Source organism: Diadema antillarum, unplaced genomic scaffold, assembly GCF_040938485.1.
Source record: "Diadema antillarum isolate AM-2024a unplaced genomic scaffold, OU_Dant_1.0 scf00000226, whole genome shotgun sequence".
Classification (NCBI taxonomy): Eukaryota; Metazoa; Echinodermata; class Echinoidea; order Diadematoida; family Diadematidae; genus Diadema; species Diadema antillarum.
The window spans coordinates 2,017,614-2,042,219 of NW_027271115.1; the positions used below are offsets into that span (position 1 = coordinate 2,017,614).

The 24,606-nt window shown below is 37.5% G+C and overlaps 1 long non-coding RNA gene across 1 annotated transcript; it reads left to right on the forward strand.

Annotated features, from left to right (window-relative positions):
• The first annotated feature begins 17,353 nt into the window (after positions 1-17,353).
• On the forward strand, positions 17,354-21,894 carry LOC139724740 (uncharacterized). The gene is made up of 3 exons (XR_011710481.1): positions 17,354-17,727; positions 20,078-20,175; positions 20,617-21,894. It is a non-coding gene; the product is annotated as an uncharacterized lncRNA (long non-coding RNA).
• Positions 21,895-24,606: the final 2,712 nt, after the last annotated feature.

Here is a 24,606-nt window from a genome sequence, read left to right on the forward strand (position 1 = left end):
ACATCCCAGTGTGCCTGGAGACCTTTACGCGATCACATGTACAGCCAGCTACACTGTACAAAATCTACATAGAAGAAACCAAATGGAGACTGGCCATTTGCACAACACATCTTCGATCCATAAGGCTACAAACACCAGGACTTTCCGTAGCCCACAGTTTCAATTTGCCAAGACACACCATGAACAACCTCAAGATCTGCGTTATGATGACCTGCTATGGTAGCATGGACAAAATCCGCAAAGTAGGCGAGGAACAGCTTGTCCACCACTTTGGATGTCTACAGCCCACTAGACTTAATGTTTCTCTCAGTAGCTACAAATTATACATTTCACGACACCTCTGATGTCTGCAGGATTTTAGAATCAAAATTCAAATAAAGTTCGTGCTTATGAAATAATCAATAGTACATTACATTTCCCATGTTGCTTCACTAGCCGTGTTTTGCCACTTTGTCACCATCAATTTGATGAAATGAGAGTATGTAAAGAGAATAATATCCAGTGAACTCTGCTTATCAAATTCAAATCTTTTTGGACTGAAGAAAAAGCTTTTCACACAGAGAATTTGGCTTTGGGGAATGAAAAACATTAGAAAAAAGAATGAAAGATGTGGAATGGCATTTGACTATGGGGAATATTTAACTTGTGTTACTTCAACATATTGTAGGGACAGTTAAATTTGTAATAGACAAAGATGTCAGCAATTATATCATTGCATAGATAGATATATTTTATCCCACTGAAAGTAATCTTTACAACACAATGTGACATATTTGCAATAGGGCAACGGCCATACACACATGAAGAACCACGCAAGTATCATTACATACATATAACTTGACCGAAAAATTTTCAAAAGACCACATGTGATATTGTGTTCTTGAATGTGTGTGTGTATTTGTGTGTGTGATGTTTGTGTGTGTGTGTGTGTGTTGGAATATGTACATTCTTTTCTGTCTGTGTGTCTTATTCCATTTAACAAGGCAATCTCTTCACATTTGAGAAGTTGCCACCTTAATTTTGAATAGAAGTACTTGTTAAATTGACAAGTTTCTCCTAATTCTGAGCAGGCACTCTTATAAAAAAATGAGAAGGTTCCTCCTCAAATTTTGAGAAGAACTCCGACTCAATAAAATATGAGAAGGTTCCTCCTCAAATTTTGAGAAGAACCCCAACTCAAAAATTTGACAAGTTAGTACTTATCATTTTGATAAGAAACTTGTAAGTGCCCCTCGGATGCGGAGAACTTGTCAAATTTGACAAGTTTCTACTCAAATTTGAGGAGTATTTTTTTAGAGTGTATACATCAAAATTTATGAGTCATAATCAAAATGCGCTGTAAAAACATAACATTGGGCCTGAAAGTTTGTTAACCCCTGTCTGTGACCTTTTACCTTGTAGTGACCTTTGAATCCCCAAGGGACATCTACCATCCAAGTTTCGTCACAAACGGGCATATCATCAAAAGTTATGAGCCATAATCGAAACGCACCGTAAAAATTAGGCCCTAAAGTTCATTGACCTCTGCCTGTGACCTTTGACCTTGAGGTGACCTTCATGTTTTATGAAATGTGTAACTTTGTATAACCACTCTGCCCTCCAAGTTTGACTGAAATTGAAGTCCTCAACAGAGAGTTATTCAAGTTTTTGTTGCGTCACGGACGGACAGATGCTGCAGGCGATCCCTTAGTCTCCCCACACCTCCTGTGGGCTTGACAAAAAAAACAAGGCAAAATAGCACCAACTATCTTCACACATCTATCCCTTTGTTTATGCACTGTTAATTGTAACGAATTGAGCCAAAATCCATGGATAATCATAATATTTTGTCTTGTAGCACAGATAAACTTGTTGGAAATTAAGCTGAATCATCTGTAGAGTATTCAGTTTGTGCTCTTCACTGAAGTCATTATAGCAAGGAAAAATTAAAGTCAAATAACCCAACTGCCAACAGTACATGTACACTGTATTCATTTTGTAATGCACTCTTTCATAATTGTTTCTTGACACAGATCAAAGAGGCACTATTTTGTCTGACAAAACTTCTTGGGAAAAGTAAATAAACACTAAACAAAAAGTAAGTTCCCCCTAAAACAAACCTGTGTAATTTATGAATCGGGAACTTCTGAGGAAATCTGAATACAGGATCATGTAGCTGTAGTTCTCGGCTACCTTTCATGTGAAATTCAGTGGATATCACTTGGTCACGCTTGAGTGAGCATGACTTAAAGTCAAAATGGTCACTTTTTGAAGTTCACAAGCGCATTTTTGCAACTTTGATTTGGTGATATCGGAACGAATTTCAATTTTCCAGGATAAAAATGCATGCAACGTACAATTTATGTGCTTCTTATCGTACCATGTGACTTGTGCACAAAATTTTACGGTTGAGTGAACACGGGGTGAAAATTACCAAAATGGTCGATTTGACATGTTTCTCGTGGTAATTTCTATCAATTGAGATTAAATTCGTGTGTTGAACAGTTTTTACACACAATTCACGTAATTTCACGGTTGAATGAGCACATTAAAAACAAAGAAAAATAGCAATTTGAATTGTGCAGTAAGTATTGCGATAATTTTGCGCACTGAAAGCAATTGTTTTAATGCTTTTTGTATTATGTTTAATACCACTGTGCATACAGTGATCACCTGACATTTTAGTCACGCTTCAATGAGCATGTGGGGCTGGAAAACCCTTTTTTACCCTAAATAATAAGAAATATTCATTGTTTTTTATGTTTTAGTTGAAATGTTAGGAAATTACTCTGAATTCAATGAAAAAAATAACATTTCAATAAAAAAATGACATTGTGACATGCTTCAGTGAGCACATAAGATGAGCAAAGTGTGCAGGTCAAAACCATTTTCGTGGCTGAAATTCCCATAAGATTTACATTTGGTTGGTTTTGAAGACGTGTTCAGCGGTGTAAGTGGATAGAGCCTAAAAAGTGAGTGCAGATGCTCCTCAATCTGTGTTATATTGCCATAACGATCGCATAATAGTCAACCAACATTTTAAGCAACTATCATCACCATCACAATCATCAACACCACATGAACAATAAAGGCCACTACATGTTTCTCACCACAATCAATATCTGTCTCCAGGCTCTCCATGCATATGTGCAGCACGGGAGGATATTGATGTTGAACAAAAGTGAAATTTGGTACCATGTCAATGATTAATTGCATTTATTTTCCCTTTCAGTTAATGCATGACTTCATGACTTTACAAAGATCAAGAGCTTAATGCCAAAATTAGTATTCAGTAGCGAGAACAAAGGCCCGAAGATTTAATTTGCATAATTTAATCATCTCTGCTCCAACAAGGGGATTTCATCAAACTAAAGGTAGACCAATTTCCCCACGAATGCTTCAATATTTAATCAAAGGTAGCCATGGATTATAAGGAGGGTTTCCGGCACCATGTACCCACTGACTTGTAAAATTTTGAAGGAATGCCAAGGATCGCTGAGACATTTATATCGGTCCTAAACGCAATAACGAAATGTTTTTCAGTTGATTTCAAATGCAGAAGATCAATGCAACACCTGCTGGATGGTTTTAATAAGATAAATAATTGTTTCATGATGTGGTCATTCAACCGTAAAATATACCACATTGCATGCAAAAGCCATCGTTAGCTTTCTAAAGCATAAATTCCTCCTCTTCACATGAACTTACCATGGGGATTATGGGCAAACTGCCAATTTTTCATTTTGTAGGTTAAAAAAGAGGGTTTCAAGCCTCACGTGCTTATTGAAGCGTGACTGAAATGTCAGGTGGTCACTCATATGCGTTTGGGTATTAGCACAATATAAAAAAGCATCATACAGTTGATTTCAGAGCGTAAAATTATCGCAATACTTACTGCACAATTTACATTGTTATTTTTATTTGTTTTTAATGTGCTCATTCAACCGTGAAATTATGTGAATTGTATGTAAAAACTGTTCAACACCCGAATTCAATCTCAATTGATAGAAATTGCCACGAGAAACATGTCAAATCGGCCATTTTGGTAATTTTCACCCCGTGTTCACTCAACCGTGAAATTTTGTGCACAAGTCACATGGTACGATAAGAAGCACATAACTTACAAGTTGCATTCATTTTTATCCTGGAAAATTAAAATTTGTTCCGATATCACCAAATCAAAGTTGCAAAATTGGGCTTGTGAACTTCAAAAAGTGACCATTTTGACTTTAAGTCATGTTCACTCAAGCGTGACCCAGTGATATCCACTGAATTTCATATGAAAGGTAGCCGAGAACTACAGCTACATGATCCTGTATTCAGATTTCCTCGAAGGTTCCTGATTCATAAAATAATGATGTTTGTTTTAGGGGGAACTTACTTTTTGTTTAGTGTTTAGATGAGATATGCTATTTTGATGCAATTTTAGAGAGAGGTTTAGAAGACAATGCGTGATGATAATAATGTTCATAAAAGGGAGTATTCTATATGGAAAACAGATAATGTAGTGCGATTCTGATTCCAAGGAGATGGAAGTCATGTTGAGTTAGTATTCTTTTCTGTTTTCATGTAAACAAGCTTGTATCAATATTGTTTTAACTGCATGGCATCCAAATCCTGTGTCTTTGATTGCTAGGCTTCTAGTGCACCAGACTCACCAGGTAGTAGGCCCTCCTCTGCATGCGTCCCCTGTGCAGGGCCTGCAGGCGCACCATCCCTCTGATGATGGCCCGGGTTCGGCGCCGGGCCAGGTAGCCTTTGTTCAGGGCCTGCAGCTTGAGGATGCATGCTGTGGCGCACGGGCCCGGTAGTGGCGCCGGGCCACGTAGTCCCGCAGGTGGCGCTGGATGACGATTACCGCCCGCGTGATGATCTTGGAGCGCTCGTACTCCAGGTGGTTCTCGAAAACTTCCTTGAGGAACACCTGCTCAAAGAAGCCCGATCGAATAAGGTATAGGCAGATCAAGGTCACATGCTTTCAAAAGGGAATCTACCCAAATACAAACGGACATTGGACAATAAGTTTGAAGTTACAAATTATATTATCGGCTTCCTTTGAGCAGTTTTCTGTGCCAATCAATCATCACTGAGAGCTCACAGGGGGTTAGACACTGAATGGAGTTCCACTTTAAAATTCATCTGATTATCTAACAGAATTCCCCTTGCTGTATACAAATTTTCGTATTACTTCACGTCTTCAGGCTACTGCAAGTGCTCAAGAAATGCGAACACCAATGAATATGTGTACTGGCTACTAGAAACCGGCCCGCTCTGTGATATGGGCTACGTACCAGCGATCCTTCTGCTCTGATCGATCTGGCGCATCCCATGGCTCTGCGCTCCCTGGCTATCAGTTGTTGTTGTTGGTGCTTAAAGGCGCGTTGTTGTTGTTCCTGTTGTTGTCGCTCCCCTGGCTATCAGTGCCGTATCAGTGCCGTATACTCAGTATACAGAGAGTCTGGCCAACTCGGTTTTCGGCATATGAGATTTGAAGCCTGTGATTGGTCAAAAGCTGGTCCCATGATCTACAGGCGCCATGTCGTTACCAAAGTCAATTACGCGGGCGCGAGCATAGCTCACACGCAGTGCCCATTGTTCATTTCGCGCAGCTACGCGCTAATGTTGCTTGCCTTTAGGACGTCCCCAATATTGGTCACGGTGCAGTGGGTATAATAATTGTCATTGCCGTTGTCTACTTTATCGAAGTAGAAGGTATACACGAAAGATATTTTGATATTATTATCTTACCGCGATAAACTAGGGAGGTGACTCCCTGGATAAACTGAAGATTCGTCATGCCTTCCTGCGCAGCATGGCGTTGCATGAAAGAACCTGGCACAAGTGTAATTGCACACCGCTTTCCGACAGATCTAAAAGGAAGGAAAAAGTGGGAAATCGGAGTGCGACGAGAAAGCAGATCCAAACACAAAAGGAAGGAAAAAGTGGGAAATGAGAGTGCGACCGGAAATCTGGTCATCGAGTACCGTAGCAACTCGTTTCTGTTTCAAAGGATCAAAGTTAGGAAAATGTTGAAATTCTACTATGTACAGGTGTGATCTATTGTTGAAATATTATTACATAGTTCCTCCATACCTTGGGGATTACCCAATGTATATATAAAAAAAAAAAAACAGTATTGGCATGCCACCATCACTCCAAATTGACACGTACGGAAAGGTTTTGGCTATGATGGTCAAAGGTCAAGTGAAATACTAACATGACAGGATTTTCCCTATATTTTTAAAATGACCGCTCAAAGTATTTGAATTGTCATAAAGATAGATTAGTCAAAGTAAAAATGCTCAAATTCCTTAATACTTGCTCAGTCTGCGAGTCTTTAACAATAAAATTCCATCCATTCACACCTAGTTTAAGGAAAGTAAACACTCGACGCATTAAATTTTGTGACAAACACGCCATTTTTTTTTCTACCAGGTATGTGAAACTTTCGTGTAACATTGGAAAGACGTACTCCAGACCTGTTAAGAGAACAATATGGCGGAGGTCTACCAGTCGCCGTTATCTTGTATAGGACATTTTCATTTGTTTTTTTACTTACATAATGGCAGTGTAGTTCTAATTTGGTGCGGATGCCACCGAGGATATCCCTCATAACGTAATCCAGGTACTGTCTTGTGCTTAGTTCAATTTCAGATCTTTCTCTTTAAATTATTTTTAAACAATTTGAGATCATTTTACATACCTTAATACGCACTTATCGATGACGTTGCCATGTTGTACATTGTACATAACTGTATTCCTTTTGAATTACATACTAATGTGTACTAGTAGGCCTTCATGCCAGTTTCATACATATGGGAGTAAATAGGATGGTAATTGATGGTTATGTACGTGCGAATCATTAACAATTGTGGAATTCGTCTATCGTCTGTGCACAGCTAGAATTGTAAATTTATATATCATTTTGTTATACAACAATCTTGTTACCTGGACAACTTGCTAAATACAATATATTTATAGCATACAGTCTGGTGACAGATAATGACCCCGCCATTGTAACTTCCTTTTTTTTTTTACAGCAATTTATCATGATATTCCTATAAAGGAATTATGCCTATTATTCATCAAGTTTATGTACCTTTGTGTTTGTGTCTATATGAATGTGTAAGAATGATTGCCATGACAGTTGGCTTTGTTCAACATGGTTGGAATGAAAGAATGTCCCTCCCCCAACCTACCCCCCCCCCCCCCCTTTCTCTCTCTCCCTCTCTAAGAAAAAAAAAAGTTAAGCATTGCAGACAGTATGTCCCTTGCGCCTTTGGGACGCCTGCGCGTACACGCTAGTTCCCCAAGCGCACGCGCTAAAACCTTAAGCGCACTGTCCAGACTCTCTTAATACTGTATACGCTATAATTTTCGCGTACATAAATTTTCGCGAATTGCCGCTGTCACACATTTTCGCGAGTGGTTAAATTCGCGATTGGGGGACCAGAGAAAATATGAAGTGGCAAAGAAAGTGTGAATTTTCAACTCACTAGCAAATAAGAATGATACTAGTTATACACTGCATGAAAAAAAAAACTTACCAAACTATGCGAACTAGTAAGTTAGAATTCAACATTTTTTAAGTGGTTAAGTCCATCGCGCTAGATTTCTGACGAGTGGTCCCCTTGCGATAATGGATTGGCTCTCTACAGTATTCGTAAGTAGACGTGGACGTGCGTAAACAAGCTTAGCCAGTATGGTCTGTTCGGTAAGCCGTGACATGGTATACTAGTACTGAAAATGTTCGTATCATCAAGGCAAGGGATTCATTTTGGAAGGTAATATTTTCGCGTGTTGTTAATTTCGCGAATAGCTCCCGACTCGCGAAATTCGCGAAAATAAAACCCCCGCGAAATATATAGCGTATACAGTATACGGCACTGTGCCGTATACCAGTATAGCGCCATCTCTGGCGAGTTATTCACCGGTTTCCTGGATGCGTTTTTTTTTTTAAGACGGCACAGATTGGGGCATGGCGCGTGTTAAACCTATGGGAAAAACGTTGGGTTAGGGTTTTTGGTTATGGTTATGGTTAGGGTTGGGGTTAGGGTTAGGGTTAGGGTTAGGGTTAGGGTTAGGGTTTGATGGTTAGGGTTAGGATTAGGATTAGGGTTAGGTTTAGGGATAGGGCCCCCGATAGATTTTTAGTTTCCCCAATCTGTGCCGTCTAAAAAAAACACGCTTCCTGGATCCTCTGAACGCTATCCTCTTAAGTCCATTGGCTGTCATGGCTGTGATAAGAATAAATGGCCAACTAGAACTAGAGGAACATGGGGCATAACGGACTGCTTGAAGGGGGAGAAAGAAGAAAAAGGAAGGGGATAAGGGGGAAGGAGGGGGAGAAATGGGAGGGAAAAAACTTGAAGTTCTTGAAAATATATTGTTGAAAAGACTTTGCTTTTTCCTGTCTATATTCATTGAACTTTTGGACCTATTTTGTTTGGTTGTCATAGCTCAATCTGCTAAAATTTTTTAGTGAGAGTACATTACAATACTGTAATGTATATATATATATATATATATATATATATATATATGTAAAGTGGCGTACGGTGGGTCGAAACATGGGGGGAACCATAAAGTAATTTTGACGGTCTGTAATATATGCTTGTGCGTGTGTGCATGAGCAATAATGGGACTACAATACATTACGGAATGTGATACATTCAACAACGCAGTCATTGAGGAACATTGTAAGTTTTCCTTATACATGGATTATGGAATGACGGTGTGAAACGATCGACAAATTATATATTGTCAGCAACATAAGGTGAATGGCATAACAATAAAATGCGAGCGAGCGAAGCGAGCGAGCTTGAAAATTTTGATATTCTACAGTTCCAAAACTGGAGTTTTAATTGTAGCTACATATTTCGATTTGAAATAAATGGGGGCGCATCGGGCGCAACTGCTGGCAATTATTGGCAGCAACATTAGGAGAATGGCATAACGATTCAATGCGAGCGAGCGAAGCGAGCAAGCTTGAAAATGTTGACATTCTACAGTCCCAAAACTGGGGTTTGTAGCTTTATCTTTCACTTTGGAAATTAACGGGGCGGCGCATTGGGCGCAACTGCTGGCAATTACTGGCAGCAACATTAGGAGAATGGCATAACGATTCAATGCGAGCGAGCTTGAGAATTTTGACATTTTACAGTCCCAAAACTCCCGTTTGTAGCTATATCTTTCGCTTTGGAAATTAAGGGGGGCATCGGACGCAACTGCTGGCAATTACTGGCAGCAACATTAGGAGAGTGGCATAACGATTCAATGCGAGCGAGCGAAGCGAGCGAGCTTGAAAATTTTGACATTTTACAGTCCCAAAACTCCCGTTTGTAGCTATATTTTATCTTTCGCTTTGGAAATTAAGGGGTGGGGGCATCGGGCGCAACTACTGGCAATTACTGTCAGCAACATTAGGAGAATGGCATAACGATTCAATGCGAGCGAGCGAAGCGAGCGACCTTGAAAATTTTGACATTCTAGAGTCCAACAACTGCCGTTGTAGCTATGTTTTTCGCTTTAGAAATTAAGGGGGAGGCGCACCGGGCTCAACTGCTGGATGCGAGCGAGCGAAGCGAGCGAGCTTGAAAATTTTGACATTTTACAGTCCAAAAGCTGCCGTTTGTAGCCATACTTTTTCCCTTTTATTCATAATTATATATACATATTTATTTTATTTTCTTTGTTTATTCATTTATTTTTACTATCATTATTATTTTTTTTTCGGGGGGGGGGGCTTTGGGGGGGGGGCAAAAATGCGTTTTGCCCCCCCACTTTTTGGATTGGGGGGCGGCCGCCCCCCCTGCCCCCCCCCCCCCCCCCCCCCCACTTCCGGCGCCTATGTTTGGTGGTAATAGCTCAAAGCTGTAGAAAGTTTAATAGAGAGAGTACATCAACTTGTTGATTCAGCCGCTGACGGAAAGTGACGCCTATCAAGTCTCGCTTTTACTATATACAGGCGAGACAAAAAAAAAAACTTGACAATAAACACAATCATTATACCCATAAGCTCGTAAAACGCGTAAAATCAAAATAAAAGTGAGGAAAACAAATTCATGCTTTCATTTAACATGATCTGAACCAAAAGGTTCATTTTCTTGTTATTCAAAACCATGATCTTCATTAAAAAGTTGGCAAGATTCATCAAGATGGAACAAACTTGTTGTTTGTTTGTTTGTTTGTTTGTTTTTGCACACTAACAATAATACTAAAAGTGTTTCCCGAGACAATTGGCATGTATGCAACTACCAAGTACTAGTAGCATAAAAAGTTGGCAAGATTCATCAAATTGTAACATGGTTTTATGCACACAGACAATAGATACCTGAAGTGTTTCCTGAGGCAACTGTCAAGTACACCAAGTTTCACAAAAAGTCACTTCTTTCCTGAAGCAAATATCACATACATATTAACCGGAAGTATGATTATTTTTTGTTTTTATTATCAATTGAAACATTTAAATTATCATGCTGATAACAGTCGAAAAACATAAGAAATCAAAAAAGTAAATAATTACCTTTTTTTCTATGGCACAACTTTACTTCTATACCAAAATACCAAATTTACCAAAATTTTATGCCTTTTTGGAGCTTTATTGAGTGGTTTTTAGCAAATGGTCTAATTTTACGAATATACGATTGCATACATGAGCATAAATTGACATACATGTATTTTGTTTATATGTATATATATATATATAGAGAGAGAGAGAGAGAGAGAGAGTGAGAGAGAGAGAGAGAGAGACATATATATGTGATAAAAACCTAAAATGGCATTAAAACGCTATTTCCTTGAGAGGAAAGCGCATGTTTTAGAAGAAAAAAAAAACATGCGCTTTCCTCTCCAGGATAAAAAGATATATTTAAATAATGGGTTCAAGAATGTAGCCAATAGGAAGCGCTGAAATGAGTGACGTGTGCTTCCTTTATTCTAGTCCCATTGCACTGCGTGCTAAATCCTATTGCCGATCGTCTGTGCGCGCGGCGGCTCCTTTGAATTGCATGCATACGCGCTGTCAATCCTGTAAACAACTTCTAGTTCGAGCTGCCGGTGTCACAGGCGATCCGTTCCGGCCAGTCGATAAGTTCCGCCGTCGGCGGACTGTGGCCGGTATTTTATAAGATCCCCCAGATCGAATCGGCGGGATTTTTGCCTCACCGCCGATAAGATCCCCCACCGCCGATTCGTTCCGTACAATGTATACAAAGTGGTAATGGGGAAACACCCCTTCAGTAAAATGTACTCTTCCAGTCTCCCTCTACAGCCAATGAACTTCTCCAAATCTCTCTGACCAGCCAACCGAACAAAGTTGCCAATTTGAAACCCGGACTACAAAGCGATTCCTTTTCCCCCCTCCCTTATCTCTTTCGTCGTCATGGTGGCCATGGTTCAGTCACAGAACTCTGCTCTGTAGAGTTCTGCACGATGTGACGTTGGACATGCCAACCTCTCTCTGATTTGAATCATTTTGAACAGAATAACCGAATGAGTAACTGTAATTGGGATGTTCGGCATGCTTCATGTTAACTACTGTAATACAAGGAGCTTCATATTAAACATACTGTGAGCTCAAATAATAGTCCACCTTCATTTTAATGTCTATTTTCAGGGCACAGAGTCTAATCATTTTAGTTATTTTAGATATAACGACCAATATGATCGCCAACGTCATACATGCATGTTCGTTTGGTTCATTATTTTTTCAGTTGTAACAACTAAAAATGACGCGATGAATTTTGTTTTTGTGTGTTAAGTTGTCTTTATTATATGTTGTGTCCGTGTGTATGTGCATATGAATGTCTGTGCGTGTGTGTGTTTTTCTCTCTCTCTATTGGGGAGGCGGTCTATCTATACACAGAGATTACTTCAAACAGGAAAGGTATTCTAAAGAGATACAGTATAGTTTTGGTTGAGATGGGCGATTGAAAATTTAACGTTTTGCAAGATAATTAGAAAGCACATTTGAAATAGAGAGCGTACGATTCTAAGAGAAATTGAAAGTGCATTATACGAAATCGGTTTGGACTGAAAAAAGGACATGTGTAGTGGGCAGATAAGGTGGGTCCATCCTTTAATTAGGGTCTCTTTGTTTATACAATGCGTATCAAAAAAAAACGCAACAAGATTTGATTTCAAATTTGTGAAGATTGTGTTAACTTTACACCAAAGTGAGTAGCAACATCTTAAAACCATATGATACTCCTCTTCAAAATGATATTTATGCATACACGGTCATGGATGGCTAAGTAATCATTCTTTTTAGACAATGGGTAAATTGGACTATGACGCGATGGCATACGGGAGAAGGCCTTGGAGTGGTTCAGGAGAACCGAAAAAAGTACAAGAAGGTATATAGGAAATGTGTGTGGTTGGTTGGGCGGTCGGGCGGTTCGTTGCAAAGTCTACGTCGCGAACTTTTCTACAGCTCTGAATTAATTCTGATGAAATCTTGGGTATATGGTGATATTGAGTGATTATCTTTATAAGTTGAATTGAGTTCAAATTTGGTGATGATGAAAGTGAGGTGTAGATTTGTAGGATATATGTTTCTTGTGTGTGTTTGATAGAGAAAGCATTGTTATGGTAATTTTATTTTTTTATATTTTTTTTAATATATTGGGATATGTAGGTGATATAATTGCTTGGTGTATAACGATGATGTATATGAAAGGATATTATCAAATAAATTTATGAGTGGAATACTTATATGAAAGTGATATAAGCCCAAATCAACTATTCTTAAAAATAGCCCTTTATATTCGGCATCGAGATTATTCAATACATTACCAACAGAAACAAGATCCTTAACTTCAATTACTGCATTTTCAAGAGCAATTTCGCACATTTCCTTTGCTAATCATTCTACCTGACTATATTAAATTTATCAAAGTACTCAATGTTTATGTAATTACTATCTCCCAATAACTTGTCACATGTTTGATTTTCCTTTTTTTTTTGTCTGTCCTTACACAGTGTATACTCAGTGACTTTTTTCTTTGATTTTTTTTGTGGCGTTCGTTTGTAATGATTATTTTGTGTTTTTTTTTATGTGCACTCTCTTCATTGTATGATTTCTATGTTTTGTAATCGTTTCACGGCCTTGCTGAAAAACAGCTTATAGCTGATAGCAGGCCCTTTTTTTTGTATTTCTGGATTTTATTGATCAGATCAAAAAACATCGTGCTTTTTCATAAGTCATATGACATATACATTTTTGACATCACAAAACAAATCATTTGATAGCAGTCAATGATAGTGAAATTACCAGGCGTCTGATCCTTTTTTGGACTATAATCTCTAACACACGTTAACACCAATAACTCTAGAATCGTATACACAGAAAACGAGTGAAAAGAAAAAAAAGGCTTTTTACCGTGGTTAAATAAATAAATTCAATTCAGTTCAATTCAATTCAATTCGTATACAGCTGTATATCAATAGTTTTTGTATACATGTAGTTGTAAATGTCGGGTTAATGTATTGTTATTATGGTGCATACGTTAATGTATGTTAATGTGAGTGAGTTTCATTTTGTACTCTATGACATGTCTGATTGTGGTGTACCTGTGATGTATTGAATGTAAATTTTGTTGCGATATCCAATGTATTAGAATTTCCAGAGTGGACAATTTAAATAATCAATCAATAAATCTCCTCTTCCGTTTATCCTGTTCAGCGTGTAGGCATTCTCTCTCTCTCTCCTTCCTTTAATTTTGTTTTTGCTCTAATCCTTTCATTCGTATATTCCCCTCAGTTTATAGTCATGTCACGTTGTTGTGTCTCTGTTGTTTCTTTCATTTTGTCTTATTTTTTGCATTATGCATAATTACGCACTTGTAATTATAATAAGTATTTTTGAAGATATTTTAGAGTGGCCTAAAATCTACAACCAACGCTTTTTAGTGGACCTCTTAGTTCTCATTTTTACCCTGCAAACATAACTTTGTAATTCCAGTATGTGTGCATATCTTTATTAGTTTGTTAATTACCATTGAATGTCATACTTTGTAATGTATACTTGCTTATGTTTGCATTTTTAATTTACTTTGTGTTATGTTTTGTTGAAAGAAAAATGAGAATAAAATAGATAAATGAAATGAAATCCAAATGCATAGCTCCATTTTAGTCCCCTGCATACACGGCATACACATTAACAATTTGTTTGCAGACCAATAGACCAACATTCTTTTTTTGTTTTGAAGTACAGCTGAATAATAATTTTCTTATCAGAACAAAGCTCACCGAAAAAAAAAACATGTTTATCCTTGCTGTACCCTACCAGCAAAACCTCCCTCTCTCTTCCTTCCCACTTCAAGCAGTCTCTTATAAATGTAGGACCTATAACTGTAGTATTATCATGCTCTTTCGTTGAACTGTTCTTTGAAGTTTTGTCTATAATTAATAAAGGCTAATCGTACACTGTCTGCGCAACGGCTCCAGATGATCGACTCGTACGTATTTGTGCATGCTATTTAGCTAATACATTGTAGGCCCTACAGTAATTCATTTCTTCGCGCCACTTGTACGAGGTTATAATATGATTCATTTAAAGGGAAATTATCAGAACGTAGAAATAAATTTGTCCTTAATATCATTTAAAAAATGAAGAAATAGCTTTCTTAGATTTTTTTGGTTTGGTATCAGCATCCACAATACACAGATATTATTTTGTTTTTAATGAGGCCTACTCGTACAACCCGGATAGCGTGTTTTTTTTAGACGGCACAGATTGGGGAAACTAAAAATCTATCGGGGACCCTATCCCTAAACCTAACCCTAATCCTAATCCTAACCCTAACCATCGAACCCTAACCCTAACCCTAACCCTAACCCTAACCCCAACCCTAACCCTAACCCTAACCCTAACCATAACCAAAAACCCTAACCCAACGTTTTTCCCATAGGTTTAACACGCGCCATGCCCCAATCTGTGCCGTCTTTAAAAAAAAACGCACCCGGATAGGATCGGCGGTTGCGGAACGTTTATGCGTACTGCCTATTGTGCGGTATATTCGTTTCGCGGAACTAATCGACTGGATTCGGCCAGTATATCGGTTCCCCCGGAACCCGGAACGGATCGACTGTGACACCGGCCGGTGTCACAGGCGATCCGTTCCGGCCAGTCGATAAGTTCCGCCGGAACTTATCGGCGGACTTTGGCCAGTATATCAGATCCCCCAGATCCAATCGGCGGGATTTTTGCCTCACCGCCGATAAGATCCCCCACCGCCGATTCGTTCCGGGTCTCTTCCGTACAATCTATACAAAGTGGTAATGGGGAAACACCCCTTCAGTAAAATGTACTCTTCCAGTCTCCCTGTACAGCCAATGAACTTCTTCAAATCTCTCTGACCAGCCAACCGATCAAAGTTGCCAATTTGAAACCCGGACTACAAAGCGATTCCCCTCCCTTAGGCTATCTCTTTCGTCGTCATGGTGGCCATGGTACAGTCAGAGAACTCTGCTCTGTAGAGTTTTGCACGATGTGACGTTGGTCATGCCAACCTCTCTCTGATTTGAATAATTTTGAACAGAATAAACGAATGAGTTATACTGTAATTGGGATGTTCGGCATGCTTCATGTTAACTACTGTAATACAAGGAGCTTCATATTAAACATACTATTAGCTCAAATAGTCCACCTTCATTTTAATGTCTATTTTCAGGTCACAGAGTCTAATCATTTTAGTGCGATATAACGACCAATATAATCGCCAACGTCATACATGCATGTTCGTTTGGTTCATTATTTTTTCAGTTGTAACAACTAAAAATGACGGGATGAATTTTGTTTTTGTGTGTTCAGTTGTCTTTATTATATCTTGTGTCCGTGTGTATATGTGCATATGAATGTGTGTGTGCGTGTGTGTGTGTGTGTGTATGTGTTTCTCTTTTGGGGAGGCGGTCTATCAATACACAGAGATTACTTCAAACAGGCAAGGTATTCTAAAGAGACACAGTATAGTTTTGGTTGAGATGGGCGATTGAAAATTTAACGTTTTGCAAGATAATATCTAGAAAGCAAATTTGAAATAGAGAGCATACGATTCTAAGAGAAATTGAAAGTACATTATACAAAATCGGTTTGGACTGAAAAAAAAATACATGTGTAGTGGGCATTTGTGTACATGTGTATTGATTGGAATTTGTTGGAGTGAATTATACAGATATATTGGGATATGTAGGTGATATAATTGTTTGGTGTATAACGATGATGTATGAAAGGATATTATCAAATTAATTTATGAGTGGAATAATTATATGAAAGTGACATACAGCTGTATATTAGTAGTTTTTGAATACATGTAGTTGTAAATGTCGGGTTAATGTATTATGTTATTATGGTGCATAAGTTACTGTATGTTAATGAGAGTGAGTTTCATTTTGTACTCTATGACATGTCTGATTGTGGTGTACCTGTGATGTATTGAATGTTAATTTTGTTGCGATATCTAATGTATAAAGAATTTCCAGAGTGGACAATTTGAGTAATCAATCAATAAATCTCCTCTTCCGTACTTATCCTGTTCAACGTGTAGGCATTCTCTCTCTCTCTCTCTCTTTCTCTCCTTCTTCCTTTAATTTTGTTTTTGCTCTAATCCTTTCATTCGTATATTCCCCTCAGTTTATTCATGTCACGTTGATGTGTCTCTGTTGTTTGTTTCATTTTGTCTTATGTTTTGCATTATGCATAATTACGTACTTGTAATTACAATAAGTATTTTTGAAGATATTTTAGAGTGGTCTAAAATCTACAAGCAATGCTTTTTAGTGGACCTCTTAGTTCTCATTTTTACCCTGCAAACATAACTTTGTAATTCCAGTATGTGTGCATATCTTTATTAGTTTGTTAATTACCATTGAATGCCATACTTTGTAATGTATATTTGCTTATGATTGCATTTTTGATTTACTTTGTGCTATGTTTTGTTGAAAGAAAAATGAGAATAAGATGAAATGGAATCCACATGCATAGCTCCATTTTAGTCCCCTGCATATACATTAACAATTTGTTTGCAGACTATTAGACCAACATTTTTTTTGAAGTACAGCTGAACAATAATCTTCTTATCAGAACAAAGCTCACCGAAAAAAAAAACATGTTTATCCATGCTTTACCCTACCAGCAAAACCTCCCTCTCTCCTCCTTCCCACTTCAAGCAGTCTCTTATAAATGTAGTATTATCATGCTCTTTCGTTGAACTGTTCTTTGAAGTTTTGTCTATAAATAAAGGCTAATCGCACACTGTCTGTGCAACGGCTCCAAATGATCGACTCGTACGTATTTGTGCGTGCTATTTAGCTAATACATCGTCGGTGTTTTCACGAACTGACGCTATTTCGATTTTGGTCAAAATTTTCAAAATCGAGATATTGGTACCAAATGAAAGTGCTTTCAAAACTCTACCAAATCCCAAAATTTTAGATCACAAAATTAATTATTCTTAATTTTATCAAAGAAAGAAAAAAACGACGGTACTCGAAATATCGAGAAATTGAGAAAAAGGGGTTTCACGAACCGACGCAGGAAAGATACGCCGGTTCGTGAAACCCGAATTGCTACGGTGAAGAGCAATGCGGGTTTCACGAACCGTCGCAGTTGCATTATTTTGAGCTTTGTTCAACTTACTGGCCTAGAATTAGGTTTTGGCCCTAATCCAGATCTCAGAGTGAGAACCAAACCTTCTGAAAGATGAATGACGGCCTAAGCCAGCCCACTGTCCACGAGTGAAGTGAATGGTAAGCTATAATCCTATTAAAATCATGCTCAAAATAACAGTTTCAGTTGGACTACCATAACCATTAATTGCGGTAGTGTGTAGTCCCATGTATTCAATCGCGTGATGCTTATGAAGCCTAGTCTGTAAACGCCATCCAATTTCAAATTAGATCCCAAATCATATTATTTATTGTTTCTTTTCAACTTATGTCGTTACTTCTGAGACTACTGAGTACTGTAGTCGTAACGTCTGTGTGCAAGACATGCAGATTGCAAGATTTCAAAGTCTCGAAGACACTAAAAGCCTTGACTTTTGAGTTGAAAATGAAATCATGAGATTGACAAAGTAGGCGTACTAAACAAAAAAAATAATAAAAAGTCTAACAGTAAAACTCAAAGGAAGAGTAAAGAATAAAGTTAGACATGTTAGACTTTTACTTTCAAGTCTAACTATTAAGTCTAAGTTAAGACTTTACTTGTAATACCGGTACCAGTTACTAAAACTAAGATCAGCTGAAGTCTAAGACCAAGTCAAATTAACACAGTTCAGAGCCATACCGGTACACGGTAGTCTAGCTCTAGATCTACATCTAGACTAGTGGTAATAGTAGGTAGAGTCCACCCATTTTTTCCCCCAATCTTTACTGGTCCATTCCTGAAAAAGTTACTGGTCAGTGTCCAACAGTGATTTTTCCTGGTCAGGGACCGTCGGACCAGTGCCAGTGTGCAGCGTTGGTGTAGATGTCATCTATGACAGTATGTGGTCTAGTGATACTACCTAACGCTAAACACTACGAGTAGTACTCTACAGGTTAGGTGGCTTTCCTGTACAGTGCAGTGTTATAGTATACTTGTGAATTCAGCCCTAGTACCGTACTGTGTGTAGATACGTGACATTATGTCTAATGTTAGTTCGAGTGGAGTACCTTTGAAGCACAGCGGTGGGACTTTTTTTCCCTAAAACTTGTGAATGCGGCCCAACCAAATGGCGTTTACATATTCATGCGTGATTGATAGTGATACAGTAGCGCTGTCGATTTCCACAGCATCCATACATAATCTTTTGTCCTTTCTTCTTTCCTTTTTTCCCTTTGTTCTTTCACCCTTTTTATTCTTGGAATCGAAGGACTTCTAAGAAATGTCCCTCGACTGATTTAACCAGGACTCTTGAGTCCTGGTAAACCTAACCTAACCGAGTAACCGTTAACATTTGTTAGGCCTAACATAACAGTAACACTGACTTAGCCCTGTATTGACTTTGTCTTTGGCCGACTTACTGAGATGGCGAGTCTAACTCTTTAACGTTAGTCTAACGTAGTCGTTAGATCTGTCAGTGTCAGTGTCACCGGCTTTTGTATATGGTGCCATCTCTAACGTACGTTAACAAGTTGATGTTAGTTATCTATGTCAACTTACTGAGTCAGTAATAGTGGTACTGTCATCCTGTTGGATATCGCCGCAATATCATCCGTGACGTGTTAATTTCGTGTCACAAAGACAAAAGTTGCCAAGATCTAATAGTATTAGATGTCTAGATCTAGATGTAGTCTAGATCTATAATATAAATTTTGTGAACCACTGGTAACTTAAAAGTGAAAGGTCTAGACTTCACTTAGTCTATAATTAGACCAGACATTCATGAGGCAAAGGCCTACTTAGTAGATCTATTCTTATTCTATTTTAAGAATTTAACGTCAATTCCTACTAAACTCGCCACATGTTATTTCTAAGGCCAAGGACTTCGGGTTAGTGATTTTTTTTTTCATAAATACCAAACAGCAGACGTGTTTCATTTGCATTCTTGTGCAGACTTCATGAAAATATGTGCAGTATCAAAGAAATATGATGCACATGACAATGCCAGTGTTTTATAGGTGAATGGTTAATACCTTTAAAAGCTGAATGATAATGTAGAGTCTAGGTCTAATTAAGATGTTACAGTCTCTGATAAGAAACAGGTTTGATTGTCATAGACTGTTTCCCAAATGCAGGTACATGTAGTAATATTCAGCTATTTCAATGCAATGCCTTGTTTACAAATACATGTAGATTTATATTCATGTGAATGATAATTCAATTTCTACATGAGACATACCAAGTGCTAAACATAATATCTTGCATCAGTAAAATGTGTAAATGAAGAGGCAATTTGAATATGCATCAAATACAGTACGAACAGCAGCATTTTTTGACATTCTTTGATCCTGCATAGGCCTACCATTTTGTTTTATGTTTAATATAAATAGAGCAAAATAATTTCAACTTCAGTTTTGTTGGCTGATTTTTTTTTCTTCTCAAAATTAAAGTTGTATCTTGTGCCATGATGTTTGATTTTAATCAAAAGTTCTTAATTTCTTTCTTTTCTTTCAGATGACTGGTGCCATGTAGTAGCGAAGAACTGGACTGTCTCAGAAAAGAAAAGGAAAAGTACAGGGTCGTGTACATCACCAACGGATGTGAATACAATGGTAATGTAGAGTCTAGGTCTTATTAAGATGTTAAAGTCTCTGATAATAAACAAGTTTGATTGTCGTAGACTCTTTCCCAAATGCAATTAGTGATATTCAGCTTTTTCAAAGCAATGCCTTGTTTACAAGGACATGCAGATTTATTCATGTGAATAATAATTTAAATTCTACATGAGACTTACTAAGTGCTAGACATAAGATCTTGCATCATTAAAGTATGTAAAAGGCGAGACAATTTGAATATGCATCAAAAACAGCAGTATTTTTTTTGACATTCTTTGATCCTGTATACCGTTTTGTTTTATGTTTAATATAAATAGAGCAAAATAATTTCAACTACAGTTTAGTTGGCTGATTTCTTTTTCTCAAAATGAAAGTTGTATCTTGTATCATGATGTTTGATTTTAATCGAAAGTTCTTAATTTCTGTCTTTTCTTTCAGATGACTGATGCCATGCAGTAGCGAAGAGCTGGACTGTTTCAGAGAAGAAGAAAAAAGTACAGCATCGTGCTGATCATCAAGGAATGTGAATACAATGGCTTAGGAAAGAAGACAATCTACAGATAGGATAGAAGGGAGAAATTGGGATGAAGGGCGACAACATAAGGACGGTATATCTACAGTGAAATGTGATTGTAAAGTGGAAACATGAAAGGAGATCCTAAGATTGAAGGTGAAAACGATGCATTCCATTCTGTGATGTCGTAATTACAATTTTGCTACACTTTAATAACACTACAGAGAGACATTTATATCAAGGAAAGCTTCATGTGGATGTGGAACGTTAGATTTTTTTAAGTGTTCATTGGTATGTATTTCATGATAATAAATCTTGAAGGTTTTGTGTGGTAATCATAACCTTGTGATAAATCTTGATAGATTTCTAAGTGCACATTGGCAATATTTAGATGATGCTGTAATCAGATTAAGTTCTATTCTCCTTTATTCTTTTATTTATTATTTTGTTGTCTTCAACCCACTTTGAATGTGTCACGTATGATTCTTATAAACATGGGAACATGCACTCCATGTAAATGATAGGACTTATAACAATTTGACATAATTATTCAACCATCACTAGACAGTTCTGTTATAAGATGTTCTTTATATAACTAAAATTGTAAATTATGATACGTGTATGTTCCCATGCAAACTCACAACAAAATACAGAAATTTGATTTCTTTTAATAATAATTCATTATGTCTCTAAATTTACAATTAAAGAAAGTGATTGCAATAAGGATGTCAAACATCGTATATTAAAATAATAGATTATTCATTTGTCTCCATCCGTAGTAACGCACGCAACTGCAGTGTGCAGTTTGTAGGCTGCTGTGAAAAAAAAATCACAGGCAGCCCAAGCAGGATTCGAACCCACGACCTCTGGATTACTAGACCAGCGTCATAACCACTAGACCACCAGAGTGCCCTGGCGCTACCTTTACACATGAATAATTAAGTATAGAAGGGCTTGGGGGCGCTTCGAAGTTTACTGCTCTTATTAAATATGTACATGTCATTTGCAACTCAACTAAAGATGATTAAACACACTGAAATTCTTACTTTAAATGATATTCATAATCTGTTTTTTTTTTCTTTAATAGCTTGGGATGTACACTTTATACACTGTATCGGTCTACATTTCGCCTACAATATGGAAAAGACGTTTGTTTTTGAACAAACAAAAAATTAAGAGTCCTTTAAAGGTGCTGTAAAACAGTGGTGTTTGTTTGTTTGTTTGTTTTTTGGTGGGGGGGGGGGAGGGGAGTCAAATTAGCCTTGGCCCCTCTCCGCCGTCTTTTTTTTTTCCTTTAGCTGCATATTTTTTAGTCATCACATGAAAATTCGTCTGCATCCACCCCGTAGTTTTGCTGATGACCTTTCTTTTTAATTATTTTAGCCACACACAATTTTGGCTGAATTTCCCCAACCCTCTTGTGAATTTGCTAGTACATGTACTAAAACACATTCTCAGAATGTGTTTATAGTACTGGTGGATTAAGGATTCACAGGGAGGGGGGGGGGGGTCGGCCAAAATTTCTCTTTTCTCATAATACAAGCCTTCGGGGCGAAAGGCTGATATTATGGGCTTTCTACACACATTTTTAGATGCTAATTATTGGTTAACATGAGCATGATCATTTATGTTGTGATTAATTTGTTTCCTTATATATGTATGACTTCTATTAGAGACTTAATTGGCTTGGCACTCCTTACATCGACCTATTTTAGACACCCATTTCCCTCTCTCTCTCGTGCTTTTTCTCTACTGTCCTGTGAATAGTGTAACTACATGTACATGCAGTACCTCTTCTCTTTTGTATGATATACATCAAGTTTTTATCTGAGCATATGGGTGTTGCAGCACTCTCAAGCTTCATGCATATTTAAAACCTGTATGCAGCAACATCTTTGTGTGGTCATATACATACATGTAGTTATGCTTGATATATTAATTTGAGAATGTTATTCTTTCTCTTGTATATGTTCCGTCCGCACTCTATAGATGTAAATGTACGATGTAAGATTTGGTGTGCATGTTCGAACTGTGTTCCTCTTTTTGTGAACACACAAGAACTGATATAATAATGAACTTGAATTACACATATTCTTGAATCTTGATTCCATCTCCATTTGCCATTGGATATGTATTGATTTATGGAGCTCTTCCACAATTGTTATCCTTCCCATTGTCATTACTCATCTCTGAATAATTCAAATTTGATATTCTACTGAGGACCTATGTTTCTTCGATTACATAATGCACCTCTTCAATATATTGCTGCAAAAGGCATAATAAAACATGACCATTGTTATATATTTAAAATGAAGCTTGAAATTCTGATAGTGTTGATATTCATGTATTTTTAGGAGTTTATCAGTTTCGAAGAGTGCATGCAGGATGAGTTTATGTCTTTATATGATCAGGTGCAGCTATCATAGAATCTGTTGAGCAGGAAAGAGAAAGATGGAAAATGAGGAATTATGAGTGAATTCGCATGCGAGCCAAATGACAATGACACTGATAAAAATTGTGACAAAGTAAATGTCACAAATATGTGGAATAATAAGAAATAAAGAAATTAATATATTATTTCAGAGAAAGAAATAACAGAGTGCATGCATGAGTATGAAAGATGAGTAAATACAAGTAATTATTACTGACTGGCACATCTTTTTCCCAAGATTTAGCGGTATCCTTCATCTTAGAACAAACATTCATAATTATTATGAAAGAAGTGAACTAAATTTGAATTAAAAATAATGTGAAAAAATGAAAAAGTAAGTTAATTAAGTAGAAAAAAAACAGTAAAAAAATATGAAACACAGTATACCGAATACATGTATTACCATAGATGTCCAAACGCAAAAGTGTTAAATAATAATATATCCACAAAAAAAAAGGGGGGGGGGGCAAAGAAATCTTTGGAACGATCAACCACAGCTATAATAACAATACATGCGTGTACTAAATGAAGATGAAAACAATGACAACACTCTTTTTAGAACAATCAAGAGAAACTGGCTTGTATTATCATCTTAGTTATCACTAAATGTATTGTAATCATCACAACAATCATTACATGACAATTAATTTCAATTAATAAGGTTATTGTTGATAAGCAGGTATAGCCCTAATAGTATTTGTATGTAAACACATACGAAAATGAAATAGCGACGGTTCGTAAATACACGCGTATTGCACGTTACCTATTGTACAGGCCCTACAGCGCGGGTCCCACGAACCGGCGTAATACAACTTACGTCGGTTCGTGGGACCCGCGCTTAAGTACATAACCTATGGTGCGCGCAAGAAACGATGGATTTACGAACCGACGCAGTGAGTTTGAAGACAGAAATATCGTAATTTTTTTGAATTCACACTAAAATTACACTATGGATAGGAAGAATAACTTCCACTCTCATCACCCTGTCAAAATTTTCACACACAAGACAGGAAAAGTCATTGAAAACGTTGTCTAAAACTTGTGAGATCTTTAAACGCGATTTTCTCAGAACTGCATTTTCGCTCAAAAACGAAATAGCGTCGGTTCGTGGTAACACCGACGACATGTACATTGTAAGCCCTACTGTGATTCATTTTCTTCGCGCCATTTGTACGAGGCTATAATATGATTCATTTAAAGGGAAATTATCAGAATGTAAAAGTAAGTTTGTCCTTGATATCATTTTAGAAATGAAAAAATAGCATTCTCAGATTTTTGGGTTTGGTATAGGCATCCACAATAAACAGATATTATTTTGTTTTTAATGAGACCTACTCGCACAACCCGGATAGGATCGGCGGTTGCGGAACGTTTCTGCGTACTGCCTATTGTGCGGTATATTCGTTCCGCGGAACTAATCGACTGGGTTCGGCCAGTATATCGGTTCCCCCGGAACCCGGAACGGATCGACTGTGACACCGGC